The sequence below is a fragment of the Myotis daubentonii genome, chromosome 15 (assembly GCF_963259705.1).
Source record: "Myotis daubentonii chromosome 15, mMyoDau2.1, whole genome shotgun sequence".
In the NCBI taxonomy this organism is placed as follows: domain Eukaryota; kingdom Metazoa; phylum Chordata; class Mammalia; order Chiroptera; family Vespertilionidae; genus Myotis; species Myotis daubentonii.
The window spans coordinates 38,967,827-38,974,162 of NC_081854.1; positions in this window are offsets into that span (position 1 = coordinate 38,967,827).

Genomic DNA, 6,336 nt, shown 5'->3' on the forward strand with positions numbered 1-6,336 from the left:
CTGGCTTTAAGCTAGTCCCACAAACTGATGCTCGAGTGCAATTCAAAGGGCGGGCGGGCGGGTGACAGCTGTTTGCCCAAGTGGCATGTGTTTGGGTACATGCCTGTCAAGCTGAATGGAAGGCAGAGGATTTGTACGTGTTTTATTAAACATTACAAAGTCCCTAGTGTGGTGGGCATGAGAAAGTGCCTCACAAACTTTCAACTGCAGGACGGGTAACTGACCAAGGGCCCAGCTGCCAAGCACCGAACGCCATTGCTGCAACTGTGCTAGGGCCACACTTCCGGTGGGCTGCTCCAGACCAGTGAGTGAGCATAGCAGCCGTTCTAAGGAGGCCCATTCCTAGGAGACATGGAACTCCTGGAGGCCTCTTCAGTGGCCCTTCTAGAACATTCCTTACACCACATGAAAGTCTAAGATGCTTCCACTCAACATCCTGCTTTTTTTTAAAATATATATTTTTATTGATTTCAGAGAGGACAGGAGAGGGAGAAAGAGATAGAAACATCAATGATGAGAGATAATCATCTTTTGGCTGCCTCCTGCACAGCCCCTACTCGGGATCAAGCCTGCAACCAGGGCATGTGCCCTGACCAGGAATCAAACAAACCATGACCTCCTGGTTCATAGGTTGGTGCTCAACCACTGAGCAACACCAGCTGGGCTCAACCATCCTTTTTTCTCTCCTTCACTTGGGGTGATGGGTTTTCCAGTCTTCTTGGCTCCTTCCCACTTCTTCTCACAGATGACCCCTAAAAACCTTGCACATTTCCTCATTCTTAGAGGATCCTGGTAAAATGGGAGAGCACAGAGAAGGGTCATCAACCCATGTGGGGACAGTTTGAGGGGTTGGGATAGTTTGAAAGCTTCGCATGGAGAAATCCAGGCTCTGGCCTATGCAGGTTGTGGCCTGCGGGACTGACCTTTATAAATGGACCCATTAGGTCCATCTGAACTGGTGATGAGAAGATATGCTTTTATATTTTAGAAATTTGACAAAAACAATAATGGTTTTGCTGAAGCCTAAGCCAATGATTAATATTTCTGCTTCTGAGCCAATTGGCCTCTGTCCAGCCTTTTCACCTGTGGAGACTGGGTGAGCGGAAAGGGGTGGGAAACATCAGTGCTTCTGTTATTCTGTTCTACTGAAGGGTGAGGCAGGGAGTGAAGACACATTGATGAGTTATTTGATGTGCTGAGATGGACCTGGAACTGGACAGGGGGGTGGAGGCTGAATTGTTCTGCACAAAAGCAGGAGAAAAGGAGAGGAAGGGACAGTCTTTGGGTTTCTGGAAACCTCAAGCAACATGGTGGGTGACCAGATGGATTGAAAGAAAGGGCTATCTGATCACTTTCAATCAGGTTAGTCCTGGGATGTAAACCCGTTTGATGGTGGAGATGGTTGCACAGCATTGCGGATGCACTTAATGCCACTGAATTGTTCACTTTTAAATGGTTCAGTGGTACATTGTATGTTATGTATACTCGTGATGATTTATCTGAGGTCTCAGCTTGATGGGGCTAAGGGGTGCCCAGTGAGCCAGCATACCATTATTTCTGGGTGTGCATGTGAGAGTATCTCTGAAGAGATGAGCATTTGAATGGTAGACCGAGTAAAGATCATCCTCACCAACGCCTGTGGGCATCTTCCAATCCACCGAGGGCCTGAACAGAACAGAAAGGTGGAGGAAGGGTGAATTCCTGCTCTCCGCGGAGCTGGGACATCCATCTTCCCCCCGATATGGACCTCAGAGCTCTGGCTCTTAGGCCTCCAGCCTCAGAGTAGGACTTACACCACTGGCTTTGCTGGTTTGCAGGCCTTTGGGCTCGGCCTGAAGTACACCATGGCCTTTCCTGGGCCTTGAGCTGGCAGATGGCAGACAGTAGGGTTTGTCAGCACTATATGTACACACACACACACACACACACACACACACACACAGGTTTTCTGACTAATACAGTAATTTATCACTATAAAAAAAAACATTGGAACCCCAAACTTTAGTAACAACTACTACATACATACATGCCTTTCTTGAATGTTTTGAGGCAAACAAAAGAGGTTGTCTCCCATGTCTGCGTCAAGGGGGGACAGAGGAGAGAATAGAAGAGCTGAGAGTCCGTGATGTTGAGAGCTCAGTGGGAACCAAGAGGAACGTGATAAAGTAAATGTCTAAGAAATCGCTCAAATTTCAGCAAGGCCACCAGACTTCCAGTAGTTGAAGGGATTTAGGGACCCTACCGACCATGTCCGCATTTAAGGGGCAGAGTGAACTGAGTTTACATAAAGATGGAGTATAAAAGGTTCAAAAGCACTGAAATCTCTATGCTGGTTTAGAGTGTATTAACTGCTGTTTATATTACTTATCTCATAGGGCTGTTGTAAGTGTCAAAGCAGTTAAATGGCTGTGCAAATTTAGTACATTCCTATGTTTATCATCAGATGCTACCTTTTCATAGACTACTCCCTCTCTTTGCACCTGTTAAGTGTTTACTTGTCTTTCTATTGTGTTCCATTCATTTGATAGTTATTGCCTTTGGTCTTTTTCTCGAAGTTTTTGTCTTCCTACATTTCCTCCTCTCTCCAGCACATGTCCTGGTTTTTGCTTCCCTGATTTCCCGCCTGTAATTTAAGCATATATACCGCATCTTGGGTCAGGTCTGTGCCTTGCCCGAGTGAGTGTTCTGACACCCAGGGATAGCCTGTGTGAATTAGGAAGGTCTTTTTTGAAAGTTAGGATGCATTCCAAACACGGCCCATTCCCAGCTGAGGTCTTACCTACTCAGGCCTTCAGGGTGGCTACACAGACGTCTGCTGGTGACTCTAGGAGTACAGGGCTTTTTTCTCCCTGGAAGCCTGAACTACTGCTGGCATGACTGGGGGTGGGTTATACCTGCTGGCCCAATGCATCCTGATCCCCAAGAAAGGATGTGTTTCTGGAAAACAGCAGGTCCGGTTCAAATTCTCCCCCTGCCACTCCTCCAAGTTATGTCAGCTGGTAATTACTTAACATTTCTTTATGCTTTAGACATACTTACTTTCATTTTCCAGATTAGGAAACTATTTTGCAGAGTACTTTGATGCTTCTTTTCTTTAAATGTTCACAGTGCTTGGCCGAGTACCAAACAAGCAATTAATTAGTGGGAGTAACTTTGTTATTGTTGTTACTACTGTCCCTTTCTCAACCCAACTAGAGCCTCTCTCTCTTCTGCAGCAGAACTTTCTGAGAAATACGCCTTGTGCTTCTATGTTCTTTGTTCTACACTATTAACTAAACCTATGGTATTCTTCATAGGTAAAATGGAATTCCGAATGGGAGCTTTTGGGAAAAGGTGCCAGCCTTGCACATCTGATGTTTTGTGGGTGAGAACACCCATGAAATGTGAAGAAGAAAAGGAATTTATGCAACATGTATTTATTGGACACCTACTGTTTGCACATTCTGAGACAAACACTTCGGCTCTTTTTTCTTTTTTCTTTTTTTTACCTCTTTTGACTGCACTGCTGTATGTCTACAAATCAAATAGAGAGTAAGAGTGGAGATCCAAGTCTTCATCCTGGCCCTGCCTCTCTAACTCTGTGGCCTTGGCCAGTGACCTCACCTGTCAGTGAACCCCAGTTTCCTTACCTATGAAGGGGATTAGTAATAACTCCCTCACAGTGGCGCTGGAGGATTGAATGAGGTTCCCTACTGGATGTTCCCAGGCACAGTGTTTGGCCCAGAGTAACTCAGGGAGTCTCAGTTCCCATCTTCCTTCCCCAGTCTAGGGGCGAAGGAGCACAAGTCCCTGCAGCTGCTATTACAGTGTGGCTCGTCTGTCCCACCCAAGGGAGCTCCCACAATTTTGCTAAGTGTGTTATGTTACTTTCCTTTAGTGGGTTAGGTCCCAGCTTGAATGATGGTACCAGAAATTTTACTATCTGCAACATCATATGCCATGACATAATACCAAACGAAGCAGCACACGGAAGTATACACAACGCAATCTCAACTACATCAAATAGTGCCTCCAGATGGAAGATACCATGTTATCTGTGGTCATCTCTGATGGGTCGAAGATGAATTACTCATATTCTCTCATTACACTTTTATTTTGCAACATTTTCAAAAAGAGATTTACTGGTTTTGTCATCATAAATACTTATTACTATTTCTAAATTACATAATATCTGCAAACCCTCCATATTAAACCTACTTGTCAGTTCTATCATATATGCGCCAATTCATCTGCTTTTTCTGGGAAGCCTGGTTGCTTTTGTTTTGTTGGTTATTTATTGGTTGATTTTAGGGAGAGACGAAGGGAAAAGGGGAGAGAGAGAGAGAGAGAGAGAGAGAGAGAGATCGACTTGCTGTTCCACTTATGTATACATTGATTGGTTGATTCTTGCATGTGCCCTGACCAGGAATTGAACCCATAACCTTGGTGCATCAGGTTGATGCTCTAACCAACTGAGCTACTTGGCCAGGGCCTTGTTTTGTTTTTGACTGCATCCTCCTTATCTGCTTTTAAACCAAGTAAATGTTTCAATAATGAAATCATGGTGTTCAAAGCTGTGTGTTTGTGAGAGATCTTTCATTTACTGTACAGTTAACTCATTGGACTAAAGCAATGTTTAGGCAATTCTGAAGAAGTGGACGGTTTCTAGGAAAGAGAGAGCGCAGGGTGTGGGGGAAGTCTCAGTCGTAATGATTTTCCTCAGTGTCACTTAGCAGTATTCCAGGGCTTTCTCCTTATGGCAGCGCTGGGCCATTTGAGGTACCTGCTTGCTAATCAGCCTGGCTACCGGCCAGTCAGCCTGGGCGGAAACTCACTAGGCACAGGGTTTAATTGGGGCCACCCACCATGGAAGTGCTTCCCCCCTTTGTCCGGAGAGATGGAAGCTCTTAATGTAATGCACATAAAAACGTCCAGGACTGCAGGGCAGGCACGGGATCTGATGTCCCGAGGCTGTTATTATGTCCCAGCGCAATGTTAGCTTTTCCGAGAGCCTCCCTCCAATCACGCGGGGGCTAGAGCGCCTCAGAGAGAGAGCAATAGAAAGTATTGGGTTGCAGTCTGGACACGGCCCTGATGTTTGGAACCTCTCTAAATAGATCCCAGACTGCTTCAAACATAAGAAATACCCGCTCCCATCCCTTTTACTACTCCCCCTCTGGCACCTCGGATTCCTTAAATTAATTCCTTGCAAAGGCCGGTTGAGTTCCAATAATTGTTTTTAAATGATCTGCATCTTGACATTGTGCCTCACAGCCCCGTGCAAACACCAGCCTCCAGCACAGTGGGGGCCTGGCCGCTATGTATGCAGCTTCTGGGAAACGAACTGCCTGCGCAGCGGGGTGCAGCTCCCTGCAGCGCTCTCAGAAGGGGGGCGCATGTGGAACTGGGGAGACAGGGTGTCTGCAAGGCCAGGTCACGGTGGTGCTTCAGGTGCTGCAGGTCAGTCAAGGGAGCTGCAGCCCTACAGCATGCTTAAGATTGCATGTTGAGCCCTAGCCGGTTTGGCTCAGTGGGTAGAGCACGGCCTGCAGACTGAAGGGCCCTGGGTTAGATTCCGGTCAAGGGCACATGCCCGGGTTGCAGGCTTGATCCCCAGTAGAGGGTGTGCAGGAGGCAGCCGATCAATGATTCTCTCTTATCATTGATGTTTCTATCTTTCTCTCTCTCCCTTCCGCTCTGAAATCAATCTATATATATATATATATATATATATATATATATATATATATATATATATATATATATGTATATATAAATTGCATGTTGAATTTGGACGTGAGTGTTGGCGTCTACAAGCTTCCTATGGCTTGTGCTTCCCAGGATAATGCAGCCAGCATCCTGGGAATAAAGAGTATGCTTGCTCTGCCTGCCCTGGCCATAGTGGGCTGAGGGATGAAGAGAGAGAGACAATGAGGCCACCACTGATCTAGTGCTCAGTCTGGCCCTTAACCTGCTGATCCTGATGATCTCTTTACTGCCCCCTACACCCCTGGGAGACGGTACTGTTATTAGCACCACCTTCTAGGTCAAGCATGTCAAAGTTGCGGCCCGCGGGCAGCGTGCCTCATTTATTTGGCCCGTGTTAGCCTTTGAGTTTGACATGTTTGCTGTAGATGGGTACACCGAGGGCAGGAGACTATCTAAGTTTACCCAGCTAGTGTCCAAGTCCTGTCTGTCAGACCAAGATCCCCAGGTGACGGTCCGTCGTTAACATTTTGGAACTTGGTCTGATGCAGGTCTTGATTCAGGAGGTCGGGCAGGGCCTGAGACTCTGCATGTCTTACGAGCTCCCAGGGGATACGTGGATGTCGCTGGTCTGGGGACTGCACTCTGAGA